The following is a 7,774-nucleotide window of genomic DNA, read 5'->3' on the forward strand; positions in this document are numbered from 1 at the left end:
CACTCTTCCTGGGTGAGGCAATCGGTTGCCAGCCACTCACGGCGGCTCATGGCAGCTCACAAAAGCACACACCAGCTGCTGGCCAACCCCACTGCAGCCTACGCCGTCGCTGGTGACTCATGGAAGGCCAGCTCCAGGTGGAGCTGTTGTTCACCATCTTACCTGTAGAGGACACAGCATCACTGGCCCTAATGTGGGATCCAAACCGGGGCCCTGCTGCTCAGTACTGGCATCCCAAGCCAGCTCTTAGCCAATGCGCCACTCGGCCGGCCCCAAAGATTATTTATAATGAAGTTAGATCTAAGGTCTTAAAGCTAGCTAAGACTCTGGAAATGACAATTTAGCTAACACACTGAATTCTTATGATTTATAGCATCTTAATCATTTCATAAAATTAAACGTTGGAAAAGATCTCCATTATTATCTTTCTATTTAGTCAAATATAATTGTAATTTAAGCAAGTTATGGAAACAGTGGTAACTTATTTAACTCATAAAGCAAATAAAGAAAATTTAGGACTTTTGAATTATGAGAAATTTAAATCTTGTTGAACAACCACTGGGGCATGGGAATCCAGGCCTGCTGGTTAGTCAAGTCGTGTGGACAGAGTTAAATCAAAAGGAATCTCAGACTCCTCTTTGAACAAGTATTATTACTGCCATGGCAACAACATTTGGGCCACCTTGTTTTCTATACTACCCAGTCCTCCCCAAACACACACACACACACACACACACACACACGCTTACCAATTTATGCCCAAACATTGGCATACTGGCACAGAAGCTTGATTGTTAAACTCTATCCCTGACACACCATCTTTACCTTGCACACATATGGGAAGGTGAAAGAGAAGCACCTGACACTTAGCTAACAGACGACAGTTTCTATACCTTATTCCTTAGGTCAGTCTCCCACCAATTCCTCCTCTCTCCTTAGGTGCAGTGTGAAGGTGGCCTGGGGAACTTTGTTCTCTTCCTTGGGATATCACTGACTCTTTTCCAGAGTCCTGGCAAGGAGCTCATAGGCTAGCACACAGCTGAGAGATCACCCTTACGACCATTTAAAAATAGCCAAGGAGGAATTAATCCATCAGTACTTGCTGAGCTTTTAATGAAAGTTTGGCACTGGGTAGGCTCCGACGGTGGGAAAGAAAGGGCACACTGCTGTTTGCCTGCCATGGCTGATTTGACCCTTCCTGATCAAGTCACTGCCCTGACTAGAACTTCCCTGGATCTGAAGTTCTAAACGTGCTAAAGACACTGAATCACAAAATTCTTTTTTTATCTTGAAACTAAAGCCTCTTATTTTCTTACAGTTATAGTAATAAGGCTATTATGTAAATATACTTTCAGTGCACACAAAAATTAACACAGTTGAATAACCTTAAAAAATGTTTAGACCAATCTGACTTTATCTGGAGTAGATATTCCTAGAGTGTATACAATATAACTAAATTATTTTTGATAAGTTAATATTTAAAATTTCACAAGAGAAGAAAAATAGAGAAAAGGGAACAGAAAAAAATAAAAATGAAACACAGAGCCAGTTGTAGTCAAAGATGTAATTTTCACTGTAAAGGACTTATTTTTGTTTCCTCTGCAAGAAGGAAGAAAGTTAACATACAGAAATACAGATTTTGAGGTATACACACCCAAAAGAGTATGGCATATATCTAGTTTTGACATAGCATGGACGCTTGACAAGTTTATCAAGCTATATAATTAAAAGCTAGCATTTATTAATCCCCCAAATATGGAAACCAAGGAGGTGATATCTCCTCCTTGTTAAACAAACTGATATCTCTTTTAGACAAACAAGACAGTCTCCTCATGTGGGTTTCTCTTGCGTTTTGTTCTAAAGTACTTCTCTTGTTCATGTCCAAAGCTCTCCAAAGGGGCCACTGCAATTTTAAATTGTCCCTGCTGAATTGTGCCAGTTAGAGGAATAAGAATACAAGTTAGCGGGCTGACCGTGTTGTGTGTTGGTTAGGAGTTGGCTTGGGACGCCTGCTCTGAGCAGCAGGGCCCCAGTTCGGATCCCACATGAGGGCCAGTGACACTACGCCCTCTACAGCTAAGATGGTGAACAACAGCTCGACCTGGAGCAGGGCTGCCATGGGTTGCCATAAGCTACTGTGAGTGGCTGGAAGCCAGTGCGAGTGGCTGGCAGCTCACTCCATGAGCAGCCATGAGCGGCTCTCCAATAGCTGGTGAGCGACTGCCTCACCGGGAAGAGTGCAATGATAATACCAACATGGGCCAGTGAAGCGACATCCTCCACAACTAGACTGAAGAACAAAAGGACAGCAACTTATCTGTTCCCCTTCCCCCAATTCCCCAATAAAATCTTTAAAAAAGGAGAAAAAGAATACAAATTCGCGTTATGGGGAGAAAACATGAAGGAAGCAGGTGTTTAGCCTGGTCCCTCAGGCAAGGGCTGTGTCCAGAAATCCTCTCATTTCTCTGCATTCCCCTCAAAGCCTGGCAAAATGCTGGATGCAGGATAAGAAGAAAAGACAGAAGATAAACAGGGGGAAGGTCAGGCTCTAAGTACTAACAACAGTCGCCATTAATTGTGCAATGTTGTAGGCTGGGGTGCAGTATGAACCCAATCTGACTTAGTACAAAGCCCAAACCCCCAACCACTGTATTATGGGCCTGCCTCAGGGCCCATGGCATCTTGCCTTGCCCCAGATGATCTTCCCTAGAGCTTGGTGTGGCTGGGGGGGGGGGCAGTAAGGCTAACAAGAGGAAGGAATTGGTGGCCCAAATGCAGAGTAGGAGGTGTGTCCATAGGGAACCATAATTTCTTGTTTGAGGTTGCCCTAGCAATTCCCCTGGCTCCCTCCCCAGAAGCCAGCTTGACTTGCCACGGAAGACTGCCCTTACTTTTAGGGTTGCCAGAATAAGCAAATAAAGACACAGGGCACCCAGTTAAAATTGACTTTCTGATAAACAACAAACAATTGTTTAGTATAGGTATATTTCATGCAGTATTTGGGACATACTTATCCTCAACAATTATTCATTGTTTATCTGAAATTGAAATTTTTTTTTATTGGGGAACAGTGTATTTTCCCAGGACCCATCAGCTCCAAGTCAAGTAGTTGTTTTCAATCTAGTTGTGGAGGGCGCATCTCAGTGGCCCATGTGGGGATCGAACCATCAACCTTGGTGTTATGAGCANCAACTAGACTGAAGAACAAAACAACAGCAACTTGTCTGTTCCCCTTCCCCCAATTCCCCAGCACTGTTCCCATCCCCCAAATTCCCCAATAAAAATCTTTAAAAAAAATAAAAATAAAAATAAAAAAGGGAAAGATTAGAGCAAAGATAAAGATGTAATTAAAGAAACAGTAGGGCGGGCCGAGTGGCGCGTTGGTTAAAAGTTGGCTTGGGACTCCAGCTCTGAGCAGCAGGGCCCTGGTTCAGATCCCACATTGAGGGCCAGTGATGCTGCGCCCTCTACAGCTAAGATGGTGAACAACATCTCGACCTGGAGCTGGGCTGCCGTGAGTCGCTGACGCTGGCATAGGCCGCAGTCCCTGCTGCAGTGGGCTGCTGTAAAGCTACCATGAGTGGTTGGCAGCCAGTGTGAGCAGCTGGCAGCCAGCATGAGCTGCCATGAGCTGCTGTGAGTGGCCGTCCAATGGCCAGCGACCGATTGCCTCGCCGGGAAGAGTGTAATGATAATACCAACATGGGCCAGTGAAGCGACGACGTCCTCCACAACTAGACTGAAGAACCAAAGGACAGCAGCTTCTCTGTTCCCCTTCCCCAATGCCCCAACGCTGTTCCCCTCCCCCGACCCCCCAATAAAATCTTTAAAACAAAAAGAAAGAAAGAAACAGTAGTCACTCATATTAGCCAGAATAGAGGGAAGTTTGGTCTTCTCTACGGTTTAGATAATGTTCATGTTTTGTCTGTGTTCAGATCTGATTATACAGTGGCTTTTTTCAGTCTGACATTCTCCTAGCTGAGCTAATTTGGCCTCCACAGTGGTCTCTTTTTGGTCTTGTTCCATCATGGTCAAAGAGTGGCTTTGTTTGATGTTATATTCTGTGAGACTATTTAGCAGAAGAACAACAAGGCCCAGCTGATAGTACCAGCCCAGGTCCTAACTGTCAGGGACACCGCTTGTTTCTTTTTTAGTATCTCTCTTATAGCCAAGGGTAGATAAAGTCCAGGTGAAGGGCATTTACCAATGATGTCCAGATTTTCACCATTGCCAATACTCTGCTGATCAGGAGGTTGTCTGGAGAATGTAGTCTGTAGTAGGACTAGGGTTAGTCTGTTCTGCTCATTATGTTGTGTCCACTGATGTAACAATGGTTGGGTAGTAGCATTTGAAACGCTAAACAGGATGTATCAGCCAACTGTAATACTGACAATGATCAGGAACAAAATGATGATTAGTCTAGGAAAGAAGTGGCTTTGTTCCCCAGCCATTTTACTTGTCTTGTAGTATATGGGCACAGCAAGAAGTATTTGCTCTAGCGTAAAATTCGCCTTGACTAGTTGAGAGGAAATCAAGGGTAATATGGTTTTCTATAACAGCCTTGGCTACTGAATTTAGACTAGTTTGTTGGGCTAACAGAGTAGAGTTAATGTCATTTATGACTTTTTCTAGGGTCAGAAATAAGTTTTGGACCACCTTTGTTACCTGTATTATTCCTAATGTGGGACTCACAGCTTGGATAGTATATTTACATGAAGAGATAATCAGTTATGCCTTCTGGGAGTTCTCCAAAGTATCTTGTGTCTGCCTCATTTTGAAGGTAATTGAGTCATTTGGGGATAATTTAAAATTATTTATAGAGAAACATGATCATCTAGAACAGTGGTAATTTTAAACATGTGAAAGTCTCTAAAAATGATTCTGAATACACAGGATAAGTTAGTGTGTGGCATTGATGTCTGATGTCTACATATGAAGTAGTACCTTAATGGGGCAGAGACTGTATTGGGAACAAAAATGCCATTTGTGACAATAGCAGTGAGCCCATTTTGTGTTCCTTTCACAGAGTTTTTTGAGTTGAGGTAAACAGTTCTTACAAAGCAGGCTGAAGTGACTCTGAAGGTCTCTATAGGATATAAAGAATTTCCCAACAGAAGTCAGCAATTGTAGGTTTTTCTTTTTTCAAGTGAATGGAGAAGACTGACTGGGTTTCAAGTGTCACAGCAATGGACAGTGTGAAGGGCAAAGCAATATTTCCTAGAAGGTTAGACTACTAGCTGAAAAGTGGTGATTGTTTTTTGCTAATAAAAGAGTTTGCACAGCATAGGGAACTATTGAGTTTAGTGGAGATCTAGATCTAAGCTCATTGAAGTTTTTACATGTTTTTCTATTGCTTGTCATAGCTCTAAGACAAGGTGCTATGTCTTAGCTACTGGGTCTAATGAAAGACTGAAATAAGCAATATGCCTCCTGACCATTTCTGTGTAATTAAGTTAGTGCCGCTAGAGCCTGTAAGGGTGAAATTCAGGGAATCAATAACGCAGTTAGACTTAGCTAGTTTGCAGTTTGACTCACCACATACATAACTCACTATCTAATCACCTGTAGTTAAACTTGGCTAGTTTGCAGTTTGATCCACCTTGTTATTCAGCTGCTTTCTCTTTGTTTCTCCCCTCACTGATTAACTTAAGAACTCTGGTTTGTTCCCTTTCTCAAGGCTACCCATACCTCACTCATCCATTTAATCAACAGAATCCTAACCTGAAAAGAGCAATTTCTTAATCCTCAGGCACCCAGACATGGGAATCCAATTTGCAACTCCCTTGCAGTTGTTGTTGTTTTAAAATAGAAGTATATTTTTTATGGATTTTTAAAGATAATACATGATCATTGTTTTCCTTGCAGTTTTTACTGGTAACACGTAAAGTCCCAGGCCCCAGTGGCTGAGTCTGGAGTCCGGAGATAACATTATCTTAAAACAGACCAGACCCCAGGAAACGATGTCAGCCCTCAGACCTGCCTGACCGACTCCCCCTTTCAGATATATATATAAGCTAATCTAAAGATCAGCGCAGTTGTCTGCTCAGAGATTTTGCCCCCAGCTTCTCTGCTGGTGCCTTTCTTCTTAATAAAAATTCATTTTTTTGTACACCTGAAACTAATAAAAATTTTTTTTATAACTTCTATTCCTTTTGAGTCTTGTGAATTCTTTTATATTCTGTGAACGACCAGGGGTATTCTAAGCCAGTACAGTGACTATCTAGAAACTCTATGAACAAAAAGGGAAAAAGGTTTTGTGAATCTAGAATCCTGGAAAAATCTTTTGGTAGACAGGTATTGTATCAGTCTTTATGCATAAATACAAGTATGTTTCTTTTGATTTGAAATTTATTCAACATGGAAAAATACCTATATTTGCAGGTATAGAACTCCATTTTTAATTTGTCAGGTAATTTTAATACTAAGTTTGGTAGACAAAGTTCTCATAACAGTCTGACTTAATTGAAAGTTGGAGTCACTTAGACAAATCTAACTATTCTTATTTTCTTTTATAGGGTAAAAGGGAAAATCTTTGTGTTACTTAAGGCCATTTTAGGAAACCCAAAGATCATTTAGGCATGACATCTTAATATTATTTTTATTTTTTATTATTTTATTTTATTTTATTATTCTGCAATTGGGAAAGGCAAAATTAAGAACAATTGTTAGAAGGGACAAGATATAACTCATAAATATCTAAAGCAAGAAATACTTATAGTTAACATTGTAAAATTACCCAGCAATAAACAACAGTGTCTATTAGGAAATGAACCCTTTTTTAAACTAATAAATCTAAAAAACAATTTCAAAGTATGCCACAAAGCTCCAAGAGTAAACAGAATAATTTGGTCATAAAAAGGAACCTCTACTAAGCTGGGCTAAACTTAGTCATTCTACATAAAAAAGACACAAATTCTAATTTTATTCCTTTGCTACATTATTCATGTAACAATTTATAATAAAGGATTTATTAATATACCTTTATATATGCATTTATGCATACACAGATATATAAATATGAAAATAGGTAATAACCTTAAGCTTTCAACTATAATCTTAAATATAATTTATTAACTTATTAGTATATTAAATAAAGTATATATCATATTAAATTTATCATATAAATAAACTATGACAACTTTTTAAATAAGCAGACTGAAAATAATATCCATTGTCTTATGTACATATTTCTGTTTGTAATTATTGTATCAAGTGTAAGTAATCATTTATATTTCTTATCTTTAATCAAAGTAACAAACTTTTCTTTCTTCAAACAAGACAAAACTAGAGAACAGAAAATAAAGAATAGTTTAGCTATTTTTTTCTCCACAAACAATTATTTCATACCATTTAAAGAGTTTTAGGAGGCAAAATATATTTAAAAATATCATCAAAAGTTTTGTGTATTTTATGTTGATTGTCCTTTTAAAAAATAAGAAAAAAACTATGTACGTATCTGGTTTATTTATTTCTTTTTGCAACTGTCCAGGCATCCGAAGATTATTTATTTATTTTTATTTTTTATTTTTGTAAAGATTTTATTGGGGAATTGGGGGAGGGGAACAGGGTTAGGGAATCAGGGAAGAGGAACGGACAAGTTACTGTCCTTTTGTTCTTCAGTCTAGTTGTGGAGGACATCGCTTCACTGGCCCATGTTGGTATTGTGATCATTGCACTCTTCGTGGGTGAGGCAATCGGTTGCCAGCCACTCACGGCGGCTCATGGCAGCTCACAAAAGCACACACCAGCTGCTGGCCAACCCCACTGCAGCCTA

Source organism: Hipposideros armiger, unplaced genomic scaffold (assembly GCF_001890085.2).
Source record: "Hipposideros armiger isolate ML-2016 unplaced genomic scaffold, ASM189008v1 scaffold_1370, whole genome shotgun sequence".
Taxonomy (NCBI): Eukaryota; Metazoa; Chordata; class Mammalia; order Chiroptera; family Hipposideridae; genus Hipposideros; species Hipposideros armiger.